The sequence below is a fragment of the Arachis hypogaea genome, chromosome 15, assembly GCF_003086295.3.
Source record: "Arachis hypogaea cultivar Tifrunner chromosome 15, arahy.Tifrunner.gnm2.J5K5, whole genome shotgun sequence".
NCBI lineage: Eukaryota > Viridiplantae > Streptophyta > Magnoliopsida > Fabales > Fabaceae > Arachis > Arachis hypogaea.
The window spans coordinates 139,632,625-139,658,909 of record NC_092050.1 but is presented as its reverse complement, the minus strand read 5'-3'; the positions used below and the strand labels follow the sequence as shown (position 1 = coordinate 139,658,909).

At 32.9% G+C, this 26,285-nt stretch overlaps 2 pseudogenes; both read left to right on the top strand.

The window, feature by feature from the left end:
* Positions 1 to 14,670: 14,670 nt before the first annotated feature.
* On the top strand, positions 14,671 to 20,237 carry LOC112750897 (probable serine/threonine-protein kinase SIS8; annotated as a pseudogene).
* Positions 20,238 to 23,107: 2,870 nt separating this feature from the next.
* On the top strand, positions 23,108 to 26,064 carry LOC112750894 (uncharacterized; annotated as a pseudogene).
* The last annotated feature ends 221 nt before the right edge of the window (positions 26,065 to 26,285 follow it).

Below are 26,285 nucleotides of genomic sequence, written 5' to 3'. Positions count from 1 at the left end.
CAAATATCTATCCTACCACTACTTTCTAAATACTTCTAGATTATTCCATACTTCTCTTCTCATTTCTATATACATCCACACTCTTCTAGAATATTCTATGATCTTTTAGAGTCTTCTAGAACCATCTAGAGCATTCTCAAACACTCCATAAAATTATACAAACAATGTTAAATCTAACCTTCTAAAATTTACCGTGACATTCTCCCCCACCTAATGCGCAAACGTCCTTGTTGCGTTCTGTTCATGATAGCGCTCTAGGTGTTCTTGGAATTGTCACATATCTTCATGAGCTTCCCAACTAGCTTCAGTTATCGGGAGCCCTTTCCACTTGATCAAGTATTGGATACTTGGTGGTACACCTCTTTGTCGCATGATGCGATTAGCTAAGATCTCTTCGATTTCTTTATCAAAGGATCTAATCACCACAAGCGGAGCACGACTTGAGTTACCTCTACTCGGTTCATCTTGGTCTTCATGATATGGTTTAAGCATACTCACATGGAAGACCGGGTGGATCTTCATAGAGGGAGGGAGTTGCACTTTGTAAGCAACCTCCCCAACATGTCCAATGATCTCAAATGGCCATTCGTATTTGCGGATTAAACCCTTATGAACCTTGTGAAAGGCTTTGAATTGTTGTGGAAGAAGTTTAATCATTACCTTATCTCGCACTTGATAGCTTGCATGCCTCCTCTTCTTATCTGCCCATTTCTTCATCCTCTTTGCAGCTTTGTCGAGGTAAGAACGAGTAATATCTGCTTGTTCTTCCCATGACTTAATCATATGATAAGCTCCAGGGCTCTTCCCTGAGTAAGAGGAAGAAAGAGAGTGAGGTGTAAGCGGCTGTTGTCCAGTCACAATTTCGAATGGGCTCTTCCATGTAGACTCACTACTTTGCAGATTGTATGAGAACTGAGCAATGTCTAGGAGTTTTGTCCAATCCTTCTGATTAGCGCTTACAAAATGCCTCAAGTAACACTCAAGTAAGGCATTCACTCTCTCAATCTGCCCATCGGTTTGAGGATGGAGGCTTGTTGAGAAATGAAGATCTGACCCAAGGAGTTTGAACAGTTCTGTCCATAGTCGTCCTGTGAAGCGTGGATCTCGATCACTAATGATACTCTTAGGCAATCCCCAGTACTTCACCACATTCTTGAAGAATAGTCGTGCTGCTTCCTCTGCAGTGCAGTCAGTAGGGGCAGGTATAAAGGTAGCATACTTCGAAAATCGATCCACTACAACAAGAATAGATCCAAACTCCTCGGACTTCGGTAAGGCAGAGATGAAATCTAGAGAGACACTTTTCCACGGTCGCTCTGATGGAGGCAGAGGTTCCAACAACCCGCTTGGTGTCTTGTTTTTAATTTTATCTTGTTGGCACACAAGACAAATCTTCACATAGCTCTCCACTTCATCTCTCATTTGAGGCCAATAATAAGAAGATTCAATGAGTGTCAAGGTCCTTCGCTGACCTTGGTGACCAGCCCACTTGGTGTCGTGGCATTCTCTCACTAATTTTCTTTTTAGATTTTTCCATTTAGGGACGTATAGTCTTCTCCCTTTAGTGTAGAAAAGGTCGTTTTTTAACCAAAATATTTTGGTCTTACCTTCTCTAGCCAACTCCACCAACTTCTTGGCTAATAGCTCGTGATGCAACCCTTCCCTGATGGCATGCACAATATCTCCTTCAACCATAGAAATGGCCGCCATCCTGTATGGTGCTGAGACAGGCGGTTTCACTCCTAACTCCCATTTAATGTTGTTGTCCAGCTTCCTTCTAGGTGGTAGCGGCTTTGGCAATTCGGGAGGCATCATATCCTTATTTTCTTCAAGGACTTCCTTAATTTTAGGGGGAACAACTTCTCCTTCGGACGTTGACTCCTCTTGTAGTAGAGCCAAAGACATCATCTTCCCCTTCTTGAAACCTTTCTTGAGTTGCATGGTCGAGAGTATCGGGATTCCTCCAACTTTTGAGATTGTTGGGACCATGCATGGAGACCCTTTCTCCATGACACATACTATGTTGTAGTATGGCATAGGTATTATATTTGCCTTCCTTTGCAAATCGAGCCCGATGACTATTTTAAAATTGTCCATGGGTGCTACTAAGAAATTCACAAGGCCCTTCCAAGAACCAAGAGTAATCTCAACCCCTTTTGCTACTCCCTTAAGGGGTTCACCCTTGGTATTCACGGGTTTGAACCAGCTATTCTTTTCGGTGATCTTCAACCCAAGCCTCTTTGCTTCATCAGGCGTGATGAAGTTGTGTGTAGCACCAGTGTCGATCATAGCCATGACGGGTTTTTCATTGATAAAGGCCTTGACATACATCAAGCCTTTCTTTTCTGCGGTGCTTGCCTCTTTGCCCTTCACAGCATTCATGAGTTGGATAGATCCAACACACTCATTTACTTGAGTTTGGGCCTCTCGTTCCTCGGCGATAGATGCCAGAGTCCCTAGCTTGGGACAGTCCTTCATTTGGTGTGGTCCCTTGCACACGAAGCATCCTCCTTTGGGCATGAAAGCCTTCTTCTTTTCCTCGTACTCTTTCTTTGAAGAGTATTTTCCTTCCTTCTTGGTTGAGAAACTTTTCCCCTTGTCTCCCCCACCTTTAGTAGAACTAGGTTTGGATGAAGACTTGGGTTTAGAGTCTCCCCTATGATACTCAATGAGTGATTCGGCCACCACGATGGCCTCATCGATATCCTTAACATTCCTTTTTTGTAGTTCTTGCTTTGCCCAAGGTTGGAGTCCATCAATGAAGAAGAACAATGCATCCTCTGATGCTAAGTTGGGATTTGAAGCATGAGAGTAGTGAACTCCTTTACGTAGTCGCTAATCGTACTCTTGTGCTTCAACTCCCTCAACTTCTTCCTTGCTTCATAGACCACATTCTCAGGGAAGAATTGTCTTTTCAACTCCCTTTTGAAATCTCCCCATGTGGCTATATTGCAAGTACCCTTTTCCATATCTACGCACTTTCTCCTCCACCACAAAGTAGCATTATCAGAAAGGTAGAGAGCTGCAGTGCGTACCTTTATTGCTTCTTTGACCACCCCTTGGCCTTCGAAGTACCTCTTCATTTGCCATAGAAAGTTCTCCACCTCGCGAGCGTCCCTTACGCCCTTGAACTCTTTTGGCTTGTGGAGATCAATCTTTGTTGTCTCCCTTATAATGGTTGGTCGAGATTTTGCCTCCTCGAATCAGACTCGAACTTCCTTAAATAGCTTTAAGAAATTCTCAAGCTTCTCTTCGATTTGGAGCATGCTTTCTTTGAAAGCATCTAGTTCTCCTAACACGTGAGTCTCGAGGGTCTCCTTATCATGTTCTATCCTTTGGAAACGCTCATCCATAGAGGATAGAACATTCTCCAACACAGAAACTCTCTCTTCTAAGAAGTTAGAGTCCTTACCTCTAGGCTCACTTGAAGAATGAACCTTCTTGCCTCCCCATTGAGAGGGAATAGCATTCCTTCCCCTTTGAGACTCAACATGCTCCATGGTGATACTAGAAGCCATACCCACAAGCGACTTGTGCTCCCTCTCGAACCTTGCTCTGATGCCAAATTTGTCACGGTCTTGGACACACTCCAACGCTACCGTGCTGGCACTCAGACTTACTCAACCTCTTGAGCTAAGACCAAGTCAGCCTAACCCTCAATACTTAGCAAGAAAGCTAAGAACACAAGAGAACATAAGAGAAAGGAAGCTTGGTGGAAAGAACACTTTATTGCTCAAGTGTTTGTTACAAATGATTCACACATGACTCACACTAACTCTCACCTCCTATTTATAGCCATCCACCTCCTCAATGGATGGTTAGGATTAAATCTAATCAACGGTCCAGATTAATCATCTAGAACCTTCTTTACAAATATCTATCCTACCACTACTTTCTAAATACTTCTAGATTGTTCCATACTACTCTTCTCACTTCTATATACATCCATACTCTTCTAGAATATTCTATGATCTTCTAGAGTCTTCTAGAACCATCTAGAGCATTCTCAAATACTCCATAAAATTATACAAACACTGTTAAATCTAACCTTCTAAAATTTACCGTGACATGCAGGTATTCAAAATTTTGTATATTGATAAATAATATTATTTGATCATTATATGTAACATTTGATGTTGATACAGGAGTAAGAAAAATCAATCAAAGATGAATAGCTTACAATGGAAGAAACTGAAAGTCTTGGAAGCAGGTTCTCATGGCACTGTTTATCTTGCAATTGTTGTTGATACACAAATACAGTATCAGAGCTTCATTGCTGTGAAGAGTTCCATTCCCAGGTTGGCATTCTTGGATGACTTGATCCACAAGAAACTTTTTCCAAAGACCGAAGTGAGTGTCTATGCACGCATGATTGTTAAAGAGCTTTTGCATATTCATCACAAAGGAGAAGGAAGTGTTGATGAATAATGAATTTGTTCCTTAACATTTATAGTTTGTAAGATTTAATAAACTATGTTAATAACAGTAGTTTTTTTTTTGCTATTTGTGCTTCGGATGTTATCAGTTCCTTTTTTTGTTTCAATTTTTTTTTTCTTTCTTCCTTTTATAATCCTGCTTTCAGTATATGATCAAATAAATAATTGATTGGAAACTAGAATACCTAAATAGGCTAACACAAGTGGTAGTTATTTGACTTGTTTAAAGATAATGTCCTAGGTTTGATCCTTAAGAACTAAATGTATGGTGTATGCAATGTTTTGTGGCTAATTTCTTATTTACCGAAAGATAAATTGAGAAATGTTGATTTTTATTTTTTTAACTAAAATTGTTGACCATTTAATATTTAAATACCGTTTGGATATACTGAAAATATCTCATATGAATCAAAGATACATTTCTTTACCATTAAGATTTGGTGCAATGCAAATTGAGTAAGTTCAACACTTGATTCATTACTTCAGTTTACATGAGTGTTACTTGTATTTCAGAGAGAACAAGATGCAAAATCTTTATACTGAACATAGAACTGCATTCCAACAGAATTGATGCATGCCTCGTTCATCTCCTCATACAAGTTACCAAATAGAATAGACCCTAATTATCATGTCTCTGTTTAGCATTGCTACCTTGATTAAGGCCTAATCCTAACTGGTTTTAGCAGCATGACAAAAACATGCCCTGGATTATTATCACTAGTGATGTTGTCTTGACTAGAATTCTCAGCAACATCATCAATTGGTAAAACTTGTGTAAAAATTTGTGTCCATGCAAGGATGTGAATTGAGAGGAAGGGTTTGGACTCATTAATGAAATTGTATTTCCAACATGTCTTTCTTCTTCTTTTCCTTCTATAACATATTCTCCTTCTAAATTCTAACCATTGAAAAGTTATATACAGTTACCTATTAAAATACAAGAATGATTTTCTTTCTGTAATGACTACTGTCTCCCTAAAATGCACACATTGCCCTTTGCTGATGTATGGGGACCAGCCCCTGTGACTTTTAGATCAAGTTTTAAATATTATGTTAGCTTTGTGGATGCCTTCAATCGCTATACATGTCTATATTCGTTACATTCTAAAAAAGAACAAGTTTTCCAAGTTATTGTTCAAGACAAGACTTTCCTTGAAAAAACAAACTGGTTTAACTACTCTTAAAGCTTTGCAAACTGACAATGCAAAGAAGTTTCTCTCCAACGCTTTTAAGACTTTTTTACAGGAACATGGCATTATGCACAGACTCTCTTGTCCCTATACTCTCCAACAACTCCTTGGACGAAAGCATCGAAATATAGGCTTCTAGCTTCAGCCAAGTTACCCCAACACTATTGGGAGGATGCCTTTTTGACAGTAGCATTCCTTATTAATCGTCTTCCCACAAAAGTCCCTGCTATGAGATCACCTTATGAATTACTGCATCATAAAAAGCTTGATTATAGCATGCTTCTTGTTTTTGGATGTGCCTGCTTCCCTTATACATGCCTTTACAATATGCATAAATTAGATTTTCCTTCTCAGCAATGCATATTTTAAGTGCTTAAGTGCTAATGGCAAGATATATATTGCTAGAAATTTTGTTTTTAATGAAGCATGCTTTCCTTATAGTGAAATGTTCCATTCTAAAAACCATCTTCTAATTCTTCCTTGCATTATGAACAGGTTTCTTGTGACAGAGCAAACTCACTCCTCTATATTCCTTTTTCAGAAACAACTCACTCTTCCAATTCCTCTCCTCTTACAACTACTCACACACCTTCTCAGGAACAAAACTCACAAAATTTCTCTACTTCAGCTACTAATAATACTTCTGCTAATTTCATTCCAATCTCAGGTATTGAGATTCAACTCCCTCCACCAGAATCATCATCTTCTGCATCAAATTTTATCACTACCAATCAACATCCTATGGTAACAAGATCTAAAGTTAGGATTCACAAGCCTAAGGCTCTTCTTTCTGTCTCTCCTGAATTGGATTTGGTTCAAAATGTTCCAAGCACAACTAAACAAGCTTTAACTTGTCATCATTGGATTCAAGCAATGAAGAAAGAGTATGAAGCTGCTCTTCGAAACAATACCTGGACAATCACTCAACCTCCACCAAACTCAACTGTCATTGGCTGCTGATGGGTCTATGCCATTAAGAGAGCTCCAGATAATTCTATTCTGAAGTATAAGGCCGGATTACTGGCCAAGGGCTGTCATCAACAGCATGGTGTGGACTTCGATGAAATCTTCAATCCAGTGACTTAAATATAATGTCTTTCTAAATGGTGGCTTAAATGAAAATGTGTTTATGATTCAACCACTAGTTTTTGAGACAGCAAATTCATCTCTTGTCTGTAAGTTGAATAGGGTCACCAAGCTGAGAATAACCCTTTCAAAGTTTGGTTTTTCCCCTACTCGTGTTTACCCTTCTTTGTTTACCAGATTTACTAACTTTTTTACTATTTTTCTTTTAGCCTATGTAGATGACATAGTCATTACTGGCAGCTAGGGATGGCAAAACGGGTCGAGGCTGATCCGCTAAACCGACTAAAAAAGGCGGGTCGAGCTATGATTTAGAATCCGCCAAACCCGCACCGCCAAATTGACGGGTTTTGGCGGGGCGGGACGGGCCAGTCCGCCGGGCCGAAAATTTTTATTTTTCTTTTTTTTTATTAAATAAAAAAGTGATTACTATTATAAAATTAATAATTATAGAATTTTTAAACACTTTTTTTTCATTTTTTGTTTTTATTCTTCTTTTAGTTATTAACTTTATTTATTTTATTTTATAATTTCGTATATATGCTCAAATTATGTGACTTATTTTTTAAAATAAAGATGATTCTATTGACAAATATTATTTTGAACAATTTTATTGAAGTTAAAAATTAAAAAAAATAAAAAATTATATTATAATTTGACTATTTTTTATTTGTATTTGATTTTTTAATTATTATTTTTTAGTTAATTTTAATGAATTTTATTTAAAAAAAAAGAAGCGGGCTAGCCCGCCAATCCGCCATAAAGCGGGGTGGGCTAGTATTTTAAACCCATTTTAGTTGGCGGGGCGGGTTGGGGCGGGCAGGCCCGCTTTGGGTGGCAGCAATGCACAGGAAGTTAATTCTTTAATTTCAAGTCTTGGTTCATTATTTTCTTTGAAAGATTTAGGCACATTGCATTATTTTCTTGGACTGGAAATACACAAGTTATCTGATTCAGAACTTCATGTATCTTAACAAAAATATGTTAAAGATCTTTTGAATAAAGCTGGCATGTTGCATTCCAAACCAATGCTGACACTTATGATCTCTAGACTTAAATTGACTACTGCAGGATCAGATTTGTTTGAAGATGCAACTCTATATAGTACTATAGTTGGACGACTTCAATATGCAACCTTAACACATCTTGAAATTGCCTTTGCTGTAAATCGTGTGAGCCAATTTATGCACAAACCTCTTCAATAAGAGTAAGCATTTTGAGGTGGACCTTCATTTGTAAGAGACAAGGTCAACAAAAAGCAGTTATTTATAGTTCATGTTCCTCCACCTCTCAAGTTGCTGATATTCTTACTTTACAAGCTTTGATCATTTTTGAAGCAAACTCAGACTTCAATCCTGAGAGCCTTGAGTTTGAGGGGGGTTGTTAAGGATACAGCATCTTCAAAAGAGAAAACAGAATCAAGAGACTGTCTTGGAAGTTAGTTCTTGATTTTTATTGAACCCTGCTGCACTACCTGTAACTATATATAGATGTGCAGCCTCTTGTATAATATAATGAAGTGATATACACAATTCTTCATGATCAATTCAATTCAAGTCATAGTTCATTTGTTCTCTGATATTTTCTACAACTCTTCTCTGCTCATTCTTTCTTGTTCATTCAGTTTTTTGTTACCTAAGTAAATTCAAACAAAAAGTACTGATAATATCCATAAGCCAAAATGAGATATACTTGCAAATTTATTATATAATGAAATTATAAAACAGCACAATAATAATTATCCAAAAAAGTTATTTACAACCCATAAACTTTAATTACAAACCAAATATCTCATTGCAAACTCCTATATACTATGTATAATTGAATATCATCCACTGGTAGAAATTAAAGTAGCAACCCATGTATCCACCCAAGAATAAAAAGTGTTGATCACCTCACTAGATTTATACGTGTGGGATGAGCACAAAAATTCAAGAATATAAATGAGAATATTTATTGGTGTTAAAAAAAATTAAATTTTTTAATAGAACTTTTTTTGATAGAACTATTTAGTTTAAAATATATAGTAAATACTGTATTATATACAAATATTTGTATATATTTTATATAAATCTACAGTGTAACGTATTTAACCTTTATTTTTTCTTTAAGTATTGGCTTAGAAATAATTTCTAAATATATGATTTCACTTTTTACACTCTATGACATTTTTAGTAAGGAGAAAACTATATACGTATATATAATACTTAAATAATGACAAATAATTTCAATTCTATTCATTTATTAACATACACGAAATTTTCAGTTTTACTATATAGTATTTTTAGTCTTCACTGATTAATATAATTGGTTTTCAAATTTTATTATAACGGGCCTGCGGGAGGATACCGAGCCAAGCGAGCGAAGCTGGACTATTTTAGGCTTTGCTCTAAACAACTTATATAAAGAGATATAAAAGAAACTATTGAGATTGAGAAGATTAATCGGAGAAAACAAGTAGTATTAGAATACACGCCCTGTAGGAATTCCTTTTTCATTCGTTCTTCTGTTGAATGTAGTCCTCTTGAGCTGAGCTCTCTTTGAGGTTCTCGAAAGGCCCCAATCATCCCATAGAATCTATTCTATCTATTATCAATCGAGAAAAAACATTTCTCGACACATCTATGTAACCGTGTAATCAAGTTGGCCCAAATCAAAAACAAATAACGCGCTTCCAATCTCATTAAATAAACGTGACTTCGACGCGCCCCATACAAACGAAACGACTCTTCATTCGCACTTCATTATGAAAAAATGTTCCTTCTTCTACAACATATACGGAACCGCTCCGTCTCTTCAAATCTCTCTCAAAATCACTTAAACTTCAGTCACGTTTTCTGCGAAAACCATTACTCCAGCAGAATCGGGAGAAGATTTGGCAAAGGAACAATAAAAAAAGAACGAAAACAACATCACAGACTACAAAAGGTATGAAAAAAACTACTGTTTATCTGAAATCTTGCATTGTCGCGTTTCTCCTAGTTGCATTTTAGGTTTACTGAATTTATTTTCTTCGTTTAGTAAATCAAACTATTGTGCATGCATTTCTACAGTATAACTAGGGTTTGGAATGAAATTTGTTCTTGTTTTCTTTCAATTCAGTAGACAGTGTAACTAGCACTTTGAAATTGGTTGTTACACTGTTCAGTACTTCTTTTGCATGGAGAAATACTATTCTTGATGATTAAAAGTTGAAAACGATTTATTCTTGACATGAACATTGTTCGGTTCGGTGTCATTCTTGAAATATTGTGATTGAATTTTTACAGTAGTATAATTAGGGCTTTGGAATAAATTTTGTGGATATTTTTAAATTTGGTCAAATGAATTTTATTCGGTTCGGTGGCTTCCTTTTGCTTGGTTTGGTGGCTTCCTTTTGCTTTGTTCGGTGGTTTTTAATTGACTTGATTAAGATATACACGCTTGTGCTTATTGCTGTATTGAGTGAAGTATTGACCAAACTTTTTCCTTACAGCAAAACAGAACAAGACAATGGCAACAATGAAGGACAAGTCGCACTATAATGTAAGCACATTAAATATATGTATCCGCTTTCATTCGAATAATACCTATTTTCTATTATAAATATATCCTCACATTCTGTTTCAAAACTTGTAGAAAACTCATTATTGCCGATGCCAAACAAAGGTAATGGCAACAATGTACAGAGATATGACTCAAGAAAAAAAAAGATATAGTGGAAGAAATGGGATTTAGTGCCCTGGCACATGTCCCAGAAATGAATGTCTTTCATGCCTTGTTGAGAGAATTGATTGATCTCTTTGATGAAGAGAAAGGATGCTTGAAAACTCTCCAGAGAAGAATATACATAACTCCTCGGAAAGTAGCAGCTGTCCTGGGCATAACAAACGGAGGTAATACACTTTTCACTTACTGCTTATTTTCAGTTCATTGGTTTATAGAAACTTAAACTGAGCCATTTTGACTGATTTGTGCTACTAAAATATTGTAGGAAATCGTTTTGATGATAAGATTGATTACACAAACTGAATCCAGAAGACAAGGAATGTGTTGGATATGATCATAGAAGGGGAGGAGAACCAGAAAAAGTTTAAGAGGACTTTTGTTGTTTTCATACAAAAGTGCTTCTTATTGTCCACAACAGTAAGTATAGTCTCCCCAATTCATAAGCCACCAATCTTTTATGTGGACAACATTAGAGAATAGGATTGGGCAAAACATGTGCTCAACTTCTTGATGAAAGGAGTTGAAAACAAAAGAAAGGGAAAGAAACAGTCTGTTGATGGCTGTGTTTTCGTGTTGATGCTGATATACTTTCACGAAACCATGTTCTTTCGCCCATTTGCACCTGAGGCTCCCCCAGCACCTTGGGTGGCCCATTGGACAAAGAAAATGATGCTTGAACGGATTTATAGAGAATCAACAGAACCATTGATAAATATTCTACTAAAATTTCCCCTAAAATTTGGTTTCAAATGCTTTTAAAATCTCTACTAACTAAATAAACTTCTGTTTTAGGTTATAATTAATTTATTTGTCCTACTGGAAATTGTTCACCATATAAGTATCAAGTGAGCGTTACGTATTGCCGTCCCCACTAGATACTTGGCACTAAGGCCCAAACAGCATTCAATTTCTTTTTAATATTTGCTCTCTACTCTACTGCGGTAGAGATCCCTTTAGTTGATACATTCTTTCATTTCTACCCTCTGCTCTCCTGTAGCAGAAGTTCTTTAGATTCTTTTAATATTTGCTGTCTGCTCTCCTATGACAGAGGTCCTTTAGTATTTTTCTTTTATTCTTTTAATTCTTTTGTTCTCGGTTATTTATTAAATTATATTTTCACTTAACTCAACAACCTTTGTCTGAGTTTGGCTTCCAGTGTCATAACCTATGTAAGCAACCTCTATCTTACAAGTGTGGCTCTCTTGAGCCGTGTATGCAAACATAACCTCTGTAAACAACCTTTATCTTACAAGCCAGGTGAGGCTCTCTCTAGCCAATGTATGTATTGATAACCTGTGTAAGCAACTTCTGTTTTACAGGTGCGACCATCCCCTAGAGTGGCCGATGTATCTTTGGAAAGCAAATCTCAGTGGGCTCACCACCATATCTTTACTTATCTCATTTTCTTTTCGTTCTTTCTTTCTTTCTTTTCTTTCTTATCATTTCACAATATAATTTATCTTCGCATTATTCCCTCGCCTTTTCTTATGTGTCTTATGCAAAAGAATTATAAAGTACTTTAATTAAGTCTGCGTTTTCTAAAACTTTTAAGACCACTTTGTTTGCTTTTCTCCAACTTATAATAATATTAATAATATTTCTACTAGTTAATATTCGTAATAAAATGTTAATAATAATAAAAATAGTATAGAATAAAAAAGTTTAGAGGTAAGTAATGCCTGGACTTTTAGTACGATCATGATGTGTTAAAAGTTAGGGTGTTACATTTTTAGCATAAATTAAACAGAACAACATATAATAATAATAAAGAAACAATCAAATCTAAAAAAATTATAAAACACCTATCATGCACTATGACGGTTAGTATTAAGGAAGTTTTAACCATTTATTCTTTTATTAGCTATCTTTTTATCTACTCAACACTTCATCTACGAATATGTCAATGACCAAACCTATGCTTAAGGTTTTCAAAATTTCACATATTCTTGCCAAACACAATATTATTATGCGTCCTTCATACACACCAAAGAACTAAAAATAACAAAATCATCCATCTTTTCTTTATAGAAACTACCGAATGGAAGAACCATTGGTAAAAAGATGAGGTTTTCTTATAATATATAAGATTTTTTATGATGATAAAATAAAAATAAAAGGCACATAATAATATTGTGTATATTTAAGTTAATTTTATTTTTTTTAATAATCAGATTTGTCATAACGTAACTGATAAACAATGACAATTAATACGGATTGGATATGTTTTGAGCATAATATACGTTTTACTATTTTATATGAAACAATATTAGTTTTAATTTATATATTTATTATTGGGTATTAAAAATAAAAAGTATTTGTATTGTTAACATTTTTTAAACATTCCTCAACTCCGACCGTGATTAGGTTTAAAAGCTCACCTACCTTGTTGGAAATAAATGTAATCTAATCAATTTTCATCTGATAATGCTATATATTGACATAGTCATAGGAGAATTAATTTTAGCGAATTAACAATATGGTGTTTAGTTAGCACATGAATATTTTTATACATAAAATTATCAATCAATTATGTATAGTTTCTGATGAAAATAATATATTCAACATAGATATTGTTTGTTAGGTAAAACATAACATATTAATAAAAAAAATTAATTACAATATATATATTTATTTTAAGAAATATTCTTTTATATAATACTATAAAAAATACCATGGTCACTCTGAATGACTACAGGTTCAATTTCCGCAGTAGAATGCTTAAATTTAGACATTTTCGGACTATAGTATTCGTCAAACAAACAATTAATGAAACACTCATCCATACATTCTTATTTTGAGTATATTTATATATAAAGAAAAAAAAAGAAAAAAAGAGTTGAAATAGCAAAGGCGACAAAAATTGTAATTCTTATAATGTTATGTGGCTATTTATATATAGAAGACCAAAAGACCATGATTATCTAACAAAATTAATTTGTATTTATTTTATTTAATTTGAATAAGTAAAAAATATCTTATTTTAGTTTAATCCTTAATTCACATTATTTGAATTTAACTCAATATATATTATTTGATTTGAATATTAGTGAAAAATATCTCGAGAGTCTATTTTATTCATAGATTTATTATTTTAATAATTAATCTAATTAATTAATTAATTAAGATAATTAGTATAATTAATTTAATTTAATAAATTAAAAATATAAATTAAAAATATTTACAGAACATTAAAAGAAATAAATTAAAAAAATACCACCAAATCAAATTGATATAAATTATAATAAATTATGTGATATTTAAATATCTAATTAAATTAATTAGTTGATATAATTAATTTATCGTAATAAATTATATTTAATGAGTTAAAAGAAATAAATCGCTAAACACTTTCAAAAATAAGTTAAGTGCAGAAATCTAATTTTTATATAATAAAATAAATAATAAATAGAATAAATGAAAATAAAATATGTCACATACTTTAATTACAAAATTAGTAATATATAATAAATAATATATTTTTTATGAATTCTTATTGCAGGTTTTCCATGATATGTCGGTATGTCCAAAACTTCAAATAGTAGCTATTAATGTTTAGAAATACATCATATTGTTCAATGAATTTACATTAAAAAAAAAATGAATTGAAATTAACCAACTTAAAGAAGTCATTGTTTTTTAGTGATAAATTATTATTTAGCGTCTCCAATTTTAATGATAATAACTAATAGCTATGGGTGCAATATTTTATTTAGTGATAATTTTTTATTTATTTCATTTAATTTTTTTCCAATGATAAGTTGATTTACCAATATTGTTTGATAAATTTTTAAATATAAATAAATAATTATCAAAAAGCATAAACAAAAATTAACTCTAATTAATTGTTAGAACATAAATATTGTCTAAATATAAATTCTCTAGTATATTCTTTTTTAGCATAATATTAAATATTTTTTATCTTCTACTTTACTAAAAAAAAATATATAATAGAATTGGACAAAATTTTATAAATAGATATATATTAAATGTACCAACAAAATAATGACAAATGTAATACTAATCACTTTAAACATACTAATTCAATTTATTTTAACATTATACTATTTAACAAATTTTTTAAACCATAAATCTTAAAATTATCCATTAACACTATACTTTTTAAAAAAAAATTGTCTCTCTATTGTTATTATTATTTTATTTAATTATTCTATTAGGATTTATAATTTTATCAAAATTTTAATTAAATCTTTATAATTTAATCTATATACTAAATTAAAACTTTCAATTAGATCGTCTCTTTTATTTCTGTTAAAAAATACTATTTCCGCAGAGTTAGCAAACTCCCTGAAACTTAGACAACAGCGAAAGTGCGAATCTCTAAAATGTTGTCATCCTCAACCTCAAGAATCACTTTCATTTTTAGGTATTCTCTTCTCCAAATCCCTAATTTTGTTTCCTTCCCTTCCTCTTCATCTTCATTCTCATCCCTTCACTCTCATTCTACTCGCCAAGTTGATGAAGCTGTTGATTCCTTCACTCGCATGCTCTCTATGCGTCGCCCTCCATCAGTAATCCAATTTAACAAGATTTTGGGGTCTCTTGCCAAGACCAACCATTTCCCCACTTCCATTTCCCTTTTTCGGCAATTGCAATCCAGAGGAATCGCTCCCGACTTATTTACTTTGAGCATCGTAATTAATTGTTGTTGCGGCGTGGGTCGTATGATGCTTGCTTTCTCTGTATTGGCCAAGATTTTCAGAATGGATTATCAACCTGATACGGTAACATTGAATACACTCGTTAAAGGCCTCTTTCTCTGTGGTAGTGTTGAAAAAGCGGTCCGCTTTCATGACAGAGTGCTGGCTCATGGATTTCAGTTTAATCAAGTCACTTATGGGACCTTGATCAATGGGCTCTGTAAGACCGGACACACGTCAGCTGCTATTCAAGTGTTGAGAAAGATCCCACGGTATGGCATTGCTCCTGATGTCTTCATGTACAGCGCAATTATTGATAGCCTCTGCAAGGATACACTTGTAAGTCAGGCTTTTCATTTATTCTCTGAAATGCTTGCTAAGGGAATTTCTCCTAATGTTATCACATACAGTTCTCTCATTTTTGGATTGTGTCTTGTGGGTCAATATAAGGAAGCCATTGATTTGTTAAGTGATATGGTGCTTAAAAACATTACTCCAAATGTTTATACCTATAGTATTTTGATCGATGGGCTATGCAAGGAAGGAAAGATCAAAGATGCTAAGAGTGTATTGGCTGTAATGGCAAAACATGGTGTGAAACCAGATGTAGTTACTTATACCAGCTTAATGGATGGATATTGTTTGGTTAATCAGGTAAATAAGGCAAAATATATATTCAACACAATGGCCCAAATTAGAGTGTCACCCAATGTTCAAAGTTACAGTATCATGATTAATGGCTTGTGCAAAAGTAAAAGGATTGATGAAGCCTTGAATCTCTTTGAAGAAATGCATCGTAAGTACTTGGTTCCAAACACGGTAACTTACAACACTCTTATTGATGGCTTGAGCAAATCAAAGAGAATCTCTTGTGCTTTGGAGCTTCTTGTCAAGATGCACGAAAGAGGTCCACCTGCTGATGTAGTCACTTACAATTCCTTGTTGGATGGGATGTTCAATATCAAACAAGTTGACAAGGCACTTATGTTATTCAAGCAAATGAAAGAGAGTGGCATTGATCCAGATATGTTCACGTATGGTATACTTATTGATGGCCTATGCAAAGGTGGAAGACTTATAGATGCAAAAGAGATTTTTCAAGATCTTTCCGTGAAAGGCTATCGTCCAAATGTGAGGACATACAATATTATGATCAATGGGCTCTGCAAAGAGGGCTTGTTTGAAGAAGCATTGGCACTCTTGTCAAAAATGGAAGGCAATGGTTGCTTACCAGATGCTGTGACTTTTGAAACTGTTATTCGTGCTTTATTTGAAAAAGATGAGAATGACATGGCGGAGAAACTTCTTCAGGAAATGGTTGCTAGAGGCTTATTGAATTGATAAAAGAAGGTAAGATACATCAACTCAAATTGAAATTACATCTCATTGTTGCTAAATATGTATCATAGTTTTGTAAATTCTGTGTCTGTTGGGTCAAAGGACTTTGGCAATGCCATAACATTAATTAATTTTGCACTTTCGATTTGCAATTGCTATCATCCTTTTTAATTCCACTACTTTATTGATTCTTTAGATGATATTCGTAGTTATAACTTACAGATTTAGTGTTTAAGATCTCTTTATAGCAATAGAGTGTTCTTTTCTGTTATTCTATGAGATCATATATATATCATGCTACAATCTAAGCAAAACTAAAAAGATTGAACATTTTGTGTTGTTGTTTGTTCTCTGCTATTTTGCCGTGCAACTTATTTTTCCTTATCTTTCTAGGTACCGTATATAAATCAAACTAATTCCTATGACTGTTTTATCATATAAGCAACCATGAACTATTGTTTATTGGATTGGATCCTCCAGGAATTGTCGTAAAAGGAAATTTAAGTACCTATTAAGGATTTATTCTTAAGCTATATGGTTTTCTATTTCCATCTTAAAATTAAACCCACCTTCTAAAATGCATGTCCCCTCTTTTCATCATCCTGAGCAACATCGAGTTAAGGTTAATATGGTTCAGTTGTCTCAAAATTTTTGGCCATTTACTTAATTATTGCTACTCAGTTGTAATGCTTGGAAATCCCTCCTGCTGAAAATATGTACATTTTGAAGTACTTTTCCAGAGGATGTTTTTCTCTTAATTCTTAGATAAATTACCTCATTATTTCTTGTCTAATATTCTGTGTAGACATTATTCCATTGTCTCTGACTCTCTGATTATTAGCATTTTAAAAAAACTCTTACTGGCTTGGAGTTTCATTATGTGTTGTTGTGACGGAGGTGTTAAAAGTGGAACAATACAGAACTCTTTGAAACTGAATTTGATTTTATTTGGTGAATTTCTTTGCATTTATTTATTATTTTGATTAATGTTGTTCTGGAAGGATTACTTCTAATGACTCTGAAGTCTGAACTTTATATTTGCTATGCAGAGGAAGATACTGTTGAGATGGCCCTCGATACTGTAAGATTCTGTTTTCTTTTATTGCGATGTAGTTTCATTAAGCAAATTATTGCCATAATCAGTGAAACTCAGTTGATGTGACATATATCTCTTGAATCTACAGGCCCAAGGAATAAACCATTTGCACAACTGCACTCCAGTAATTGTACACCATGATTTGAAGTCACTAAATCTTCTTGTTGATAAAAATTGGGTTGTGAAGGTGTCAACTAATTGTCATGATTGAATTTTCTTGATAGCATGCTGATAGCTACCTGTAGATATGGTTTAATTGTTTTTTTCACCCTTTCTTTTTTCTTTCGTATAGTTATGTGATTTTGGCTTATCAAGAATGAAGCACAGTACATTCCTTTCTTCCAGATCAACTGCAGGAACAGTAAGCTGTCATAATCCTCATTTCTAACCTCAAATACTGTGTCATACCTTCTACCTTCTGAATTATTCGTTCTTTCATGTTCTTGTTCTATATTTTGCTGCATATTTTTTATGTTCGTTGTGCTTTATATTCTTCTGAAGATATACAAACATACACAAATGGAGGCATTTGCTATTATCTTTTAACAAAAAATTTGGTAAACCAGGAGCTTCTTGCCATTTAAAAATTCATTATGTTTTCCATGTTATATTAATCCTTTTGTGATGATGAATACCTATCTTTAGCCTCGGCTTATGTTCTAGAGAAGAGTAGCTTGCTGTGCAAGCTAGTACAAAAGGCACAACAGTCCGTTCATTCTTAAGTTAGTTATGATAGCTGTAACTATCTTTTATGATCTGCATTACTAGTGAGCTTATCACTAATGTGTGCTTATGTATAGAGAAGAGTAGCTTGCTGTGCAAGCTAGTACAAAAGGCACAACAGCCCGTTCATTCTTAAGTTAGTTATGATAGCTGTAACTAACAGCTCTCCTATGTAGCTGGCACTGTTCTAACAGCCAACAATTCTCTCATAACTAACTCTTGTAACTCTTCTCTAGACTTTACCAACTCACTCTACTATGATGAATGGTCTTTGGTAACAAATGAGCAAATCTTTCTTAATTTTGTTGAGGCCTAAAGTTATTGTTTGGTAAGAGTTTCTGCCTTTCTGGACCAAAAATGTAAAGACAGGAGAGATAGAGATAATTGGACAAATTTTGTCTTAGGGAAGAGAAACTTTGTGCATTTATTCTCTCTGTCTCCTTTTCAAATTGGTCTGTGTCCTCTGATGATTGCCAAATGGGGCCTTAGTGTAACTACATGCTTTTCATCTCTACCTCAAGCTCCTCTCTTTCGTATGCGTGATCAGTTCCGATATTCTGCACGTATTTAGTTTTGCTGCTAAGCGTTTGTTTGGCATTGCAATATATTCATTTTTTATGATATGTTGCAGGCCGAGTGGATGGTGCCTGAAGTTTTAAGAAATGAACCTTCAAATGAAAAGTAAGCTCAGTTATCATTGGTTTTCATCATTAAATTTTTCTTTATTTTGCTTGTGGAGGAGGATTTCATAGTCTCTGTTCCTCTCTAACCTGAATCATCTGGCATTGGGAAAAATAAGTTGGAATTTTTATTACATATAACTGTTGTTCTTTGGCTTCCTTGTCTCGTCGTTCTTCTCATTGGTTTTGCCATCCTTTTAAGGCATTCATAATTTTGTGATTATAACAAGTGGTGATTGGATATCCAGGTGCAATGTTTATACTTTGGAGTCATATTATGGGAGCTCTCTACTTTGCAACAGCCCTGGGGTGGAATGAATTGATGCAAGTTGTGGGTGCTGTCGGTTTCCAGCATCGTTGCCTTGTCATTCCAGATGATATGGACCCTGCTATCACGGATATTATCAAGCAATGCTGGCAGACGTGAGTGTACTCTTCAATCATTTTATCTGTATTCTAAGATATCAGAACTCTTGCTTATAGCATTCTGAAAACCGCTTGTTCTATCGGATATGAATAATCACATGAAAGGAAATACACATTTGATCTTGCCAAGGTACAGTTTTGTTTCAATATAACCATTTTTTTAATAAAAAATCCTTATAAAGTGCAAGCCAGTTTCAACAAACCCCTGTAATGACGACTCGTTGTTTTCTCTAAAAGATTTTTATGCATGATAGGGACTTGATTACACAATTTTTAAACTAGAAGACTTGGTTGAAAAATATTTGTACAGTATATGGACTTAATTGAAAACTTCTAGACTATAGGGATTTGTCGAAAATATTTCGCTTATAATGTTTAAGCTTTAGGAACCTTTATAATACTTAACCTACAATCATGGTTGGTGTGACTATATGATACTCTTTATTGTAGAGATCCAAAGTTGAGAACTACAGAAATAATGGCGGCACTGAAGCTGTTGCACAAGCCAATCATTGGTTCTCAATCTGAAGTGTCGAAACCAGGTAGGCATGAGAAGGCTCAGTCATCATCAAGAGTTTGGTGCATCAGCTAACCATATCTTTTTCCATTTTTGCTGATAAAGAAAATGATGGGAAGACGAGTTGTATAGTATTTTTGCTCATTCAGTCCTGTGATTCTTTTCAGTCTTGTCCCTTTTCTTTCTTTTTTTTTTGTTTATTTCTTTCTTCCCATTTACTTTTAATTTTTTTTGCAGTGGAGTCATTATCAGTTTGTACCATTTGTTTGTGTACACAATTCTTTGTAATTTTGCTGTAATCAATTCTAAATTTTGATGTGCATAAATTATGAGATGTTGCAGTTGTAGCTTGAATGGAAGAAAAATTGATAATGAGTGGAAATTGTTTGGTGCTGTAAATGCAAATTGGATAAGCTTTTATTCTTTTTTTTTTTCATTTTTTAATTTGGATGGGGCCAAGAGTTGCTTGGTTTGGTAATATTTTTTGAAAAAGTGTTTTTCACTAAAAAGCACAAATTTTTTATTTTACATTTGGTAAATAAAAAATTATGTACTCATACTTACAAAATTTAAAAGATAAGAATATTTTAAAAAGGATCTAAGATGGAATTTTTTAAAAATAATTTTGTTTATTAAAATTAAAAAATTTAATATAATTTCATACATTAATTGATATTTAAATATAATTTTTATATTAATATATATTATAGTATTTAAATTTTAAAAGTCACCAAAAAAAATTTAAAAATTATTTTATTAAATGTTATTATTATTTATGTTTATTAAAAATTATTTTAAATTTAATTTATCAAATATAAATATTATAATTTTTAAAAAATTATCTTTTAAAGTTAATTTTTATAAATTATTTTAAAAAAGTAAAAATTTTGTTAAACAAGGCTTAACTCCTTCCCCCTTCCTGTTCGAAAAAATAATATTGGTTATATTTTTATCAAACTCGTAAAAATGATGTCTTTTGGTTTGAATTTAATGGATAAAAAAAAAGTATGAAAGGGCTTTAGTATTTTATTGGCAAAAGCTAGTGCACTCCAGGTAAAATAAGGAGTGCAGCACTCTTTAAAAGTTAATCTATTATCAAAAGTGATCAGATAAATTAAATTTATTTATTATTGTTATTTTTTTATTGTCATGGGCTGAACAAACAAATCGATACTAACAAAAAAAATTAATTCGCTCGTTTAACACAGGACTATCTTTACACCAGAAAAGTACTCAGAAAAATTTGATCGAATTCCTCCGTGTTACTCTGTTATTGTTCATGTAATGTTCAAGCATTTTCACTGTTTTGTTTGCTAGTAGGTGCTTCAACTATTGTTCTGTCTAGCCATAGATTTTGATGCCCTTGAACCCACCCCATTCTACCTCTACCATAAATGGACCTTCAAAACCCAAAAAAATTGCTGTCATAGAAAAGGAAGACGCTGTCTGTCACCCGCTGCTGATTAGCTAACCCCAAACGTAAAACTGATTTTATAGAAGAATCCGGTTTTCATGAAGGCGCCATGATTCTCAGATGACGACGCAGTCAAAGCACAAAATACATGACAGTTACAACAAGTCCATTATCTTTAATTTCAAATTATCTTCAACTTGTACGTAATAGAATGAAAAATTAAAATACAATTATATTTAAACAATTATTTGTATTATTTTTTATTAATTTATTCAAAAAATAATTAAATTTTGAAGCTAATTGGTATAAAATATTACAGATATAAAACTAAGAAAAAATTTTATTGTATAAAAATGAGCCTAATAAATAATTATTCTATTTAATATATAATTAAGAGTATTTCTTTCTTTGCCAACGAATTATAGTTCAAATGACATAGTCTCTATATTCACCTAAGAATTGGTAAAAAAAGAAAAGAATACTTCTTTTTTTATTAACTTTTTTAAACATTAATTATTTATTTTACGTACAATATAGAAATAAATAAATATAATATTTATTGAGACGCAGTTATGCAAAAATTTTTTATTGTCATAGTATTTGAACCAAAGAAAATAAAATATTATTTTAAAAAAACTAATAATATATTTTTAATAATATTCTTAATACAAAATAATAAATTTTAAATATTTTTTAAATAATATATATTAACTAAAATAATATAATTATCCCAAATAATATATTATAAATATAGTAGTATGACATATTTCAATAAAAAAATGTTAATAAAAAATTATATGAATTTTTATTTGACATAAAATAAAATTATTATATGTTTGTTTATTTTTTACATTGTATATATATATATTTTTAATTAAATTAATATAATACAAAAATTTTTATCATTCTATTCATATTTAATGTTTTAATTTTGTTTCTCACAAAATAAAATTATATATATACATATATATAACACAAAAATTTTTATCATTGTGTTTATATTTAATATTATAATTTTATTTCACATAAAATAAAATTTATTTAAATTTTAATATTATATATATAATATATATATAACACAAAATTTTTTATTATTGTATTTATATTTAATATTATAATTTTATTTCACACAAAACAAAATTTATTTAAATTTTAATATTATATACATAATATATATTTAATATTATTTTTTTAACATTCTAATATATCTTTTTTTTCTAGATTTAGTACATAAATTTTCAAATTATTTTTTATGTATTATTTATTTTAATTCTAAAGTCCAATAATTATTTTTGTACAGACATGTTATTTTTAATATTTATATACTATTTTTTTATTTTAAACTTCAGTCTAATATTTGAAACTTACAAAAAAAATCTAAAACTTATAAAAGATGTTTAACCTGATTAGCAGGTTACTTTTTTAAATCTAGACCATTCAAATAAAATATAATAAATAAAGAGTTCAGATTTAACGAATTTACAAAGTGTACAATACTCCATATTTAACAAGGAGTATTTAAGGATGAGCCTATTTTTTATTAATTATATATATTTAATTACATAATATTATATTTATAAAAATAATATGAATAGTTATTTAAAAAATTATATAATTAAATAAAAATATAAAATAATTTATATTTTCTGTATATTAAAATTAAATATTTTTTATTTTTTAAAATAACTTTTTTAAAAAATACAAGCACTTCCAAACCAAACTTTAAACCATACACCTTCCTGCCCACATCGCACACCAAAAACATTGCAACATAAAAATGGTAGTCCCTCCAGAACCACGAAGGCACGATCCCTCTCAATTGAAACCATTTTGACTCATACCTCCACCGTCCAGTCTGGATATGAGGATATCATGGTCGGCAGCGTTTTCGAACTAGCTTGATACTATTCTCACTCTCTCACGTGGAAGCACTCATCAACTCAGCGCATTCAATTTTACCATACTCTCACGAATAATGTTAAGGTATGCTCTTCAAATCCCAAATTCTGTTCCCCACTCAGCTCTCCGTTTTTCCTTCCCTTCAACTTCGTCCCTACACTCTCACTCTCAGCCCCAATCACTTGATGAAGCTGTTGATTCCTTCACTCGCATTCTCTCTATGCGTCGCCCTCCATCCATCATCCAATTCACCAAGATTTTGGGATCTCTTGCCAAGACCAACCATTTCCCCACCGCCATTTCCCTTTTTCAGCAATTGCAAGCCAGGGGAATCGCTCCCGACTTGTTTACTTTGAATATCTTAATCAATTGTTGTTGCGGCATGGGTCGTATGACGCTTGCTTTTTCTGTATTGGCCAAGATTTTCAGGATGGGTTTTCAGCCTGATACCATAACATTGAATACATTCCTTAAAGGCCTTTTCTCTGTGGTAATGTTGAAAAAGCACTGCACTTTCATGACAGAGTGCTGGCTCATGGATTTCACTTTAATGAAGTCACTTATGGGACCTTAATTAATGGGCTCTGTAAGACCGGGCACACATCAGCTGCTATTCAAGTGCTGAGAAAGATCCCACGGCATGGGATTGTTCCTAATGTCTTCATGTACAACTCAATTATTGCAAGGATACATTTGTAAGTCAGGCTTTTAATTTATACTCTGAAATGCTTGCTAAGGGAATTTCTCCCACTGTTATCACCTACAACACTCTAATTTATGGATTGTGCCTTGCGGGCCAACTTAAGGAAGCCATTGATTTGTTAAGTGATATGGTGCTTATAAACATTACTCCTGATGTTAGTACCTATAATATTTTGATCGATGGGCTATGCAAGGAAGGAAAGATCAAAGATGCTAAGAATGTGTTGGCTGTGATGACAAAACATGGTGTGAAACCGAATGTGGTTACTTATAACAGCTTAATGGATGGATATTGTTTGGTTAAATCAGGTAAATAAGGCAAAATATGTATTCAACACAATGGCCCAAAGTAGAGAGTCACTTGATGTTCAAAGTTACAATATCATGATTAATGGCTTCTGCAAAATTAAAATGGTCGATGAAGCCTTGAATCTCTTTGAAGAAATGCGTCGTAAGTACTTGGTTCCAAACACGGTAACTTACAACACTCTTATTGATGGCTTGAGCAAATCAAAGAGAATCTCTTGTGCTTTGGAGCTTCTTGTCGAGATGCATGAAAGAGGTCAACCCACTAATGTAGTCACTTACAATTCCTTGTTGGATGGGATGTTCAATATCAAACAAGTTGACAAGGCACTTATGTTATTCAAGGAAATGAAAGAGAGTGGCATTGATCCAGATATATGCACGTACAATGTACTTATTGATGGCCTATGCAAAGGTGGAAAACTTGTAGTTGCAAAAGAGATTTTTCAAGATCTTTCTGTGAAAGGCTATCCTCCAAATGTGAGGACATACACTATTATGATCAATGGGCTCTGCAGAGAGGGCTTGTTTGAAGAAGCATTGGCCCTGCTGTCGGAAATGGAACACAATGGTTGCTTACCAAATGCTGTGACTTTTGAAACTGTTATTCGTGCTTTGTTTGAAAAAGATGAGAATGACATGGCGGAGAAATTTCTTCGGGAAATGGTTGCTAGAGGCTTATTGAATTGATAAAAGAAGGTAAGATACATCAGCTCAAATTGAAATTACATCTCATTGTTGCTGAATATGTATCATAGTTCTGTAAATTCTGTGTCTGTTGGATCAGAGGACTTTGGCAATGCGATAACATCAATATAAATTTGCACTTTTGATTTTTGCAATTGCTATCATCCTTTTTAATTCCACTACTTTATTGATTCTTTAGATGATATTCCTAGTTATAGCTTACAGATTGTGTTTAAGATCTCTTTATAGCAATCGAGTGTTCTTTACTGTTATTCTCTGAGATCATATATTTATCATGCTACAAACTAAGCAAAACTAAAAAGATTGAAAATTTTGTTTTGTTCTTTGTTCTCTGTTATTCTGTTGTGCAACTTATTTTTCCGTAACTTTGTAGGTACCAAATATATATATCAAACTAATTCCTATGACTGTTTTATCATAAGCAACCATGAGCTATTGTTTATTTGATTGAATCCTCTGGGAATTGTTGTAAAAGGAAATTTAAGTAGGTAATAAGGATTTATTCTTAGGCTATATAGTTTTCACTTCCATCTTAAAAATAAACCCACCTTCTAAAATGCATGTCCCCTCTTTTCATCAACCTAAGCAACATCGAGTCAAGGTTAATATGGTTCAGTTATCTCAAAATTTTTGGCCATTTTCTTAATTAATGCTACTCAGTTGTATTGCTTGGAAATTGCTTCTGTTGAAAATATGTACATTTTGAAGTACTTTTTCAGAGAATGTTTTTCTGTTAATTCTTAGATAAATTACCTCGTTATTTCTTGTGTAGACATTATTCTATTGTCTCTGTTTATTAGTATTTTAAAAAAAGTTACTAGCTTGGAGTTTTGTTACGTGGTGTTTGAGATGGGAATGTTAAAAGTGAAACAATATAGAATTCTTTGGAATTGCGGTTGATTTTATTTGGTGAATTTCTTTGCATAATTATTGCATTTATTTATTTATTTATTTTCAATCAGATATTGGACTATGATATAGTTTTATTGCTGAATATTTCATATTTATGAAACTGATTTTGATCTTGTATTGGTGTTTGCAGCTTGTCTCAATTTCTTCACGCCATTTCTGCTTCTTTTCAACTTCTCGTTAAGTCCATCGACTGTTGCCATACTTCTTGGTCCGTTTGACTTCCAGGGACTCCAATTTCGGGTCTGAGCCAAGTGGACCATTACTGACCCCAGCTAATTATGCAGTGTTGAACTGTTTCTTCCATCATGGTACATCTTCGACAGGTTGGGGGTATTGCTCTGATTCTTCCATGGAGTTGTTGGTCCACCGGTAACCCCTTGTGCATTACTTTCCAGAGGAAGATTCTTGTTTTCGGTTGCACTTTCAGGTCCCAAATAGAAGTCCAGAGCTTCTTCTGCTGGCAGTGGAGTGGCATCAGTTCGAGTAGAG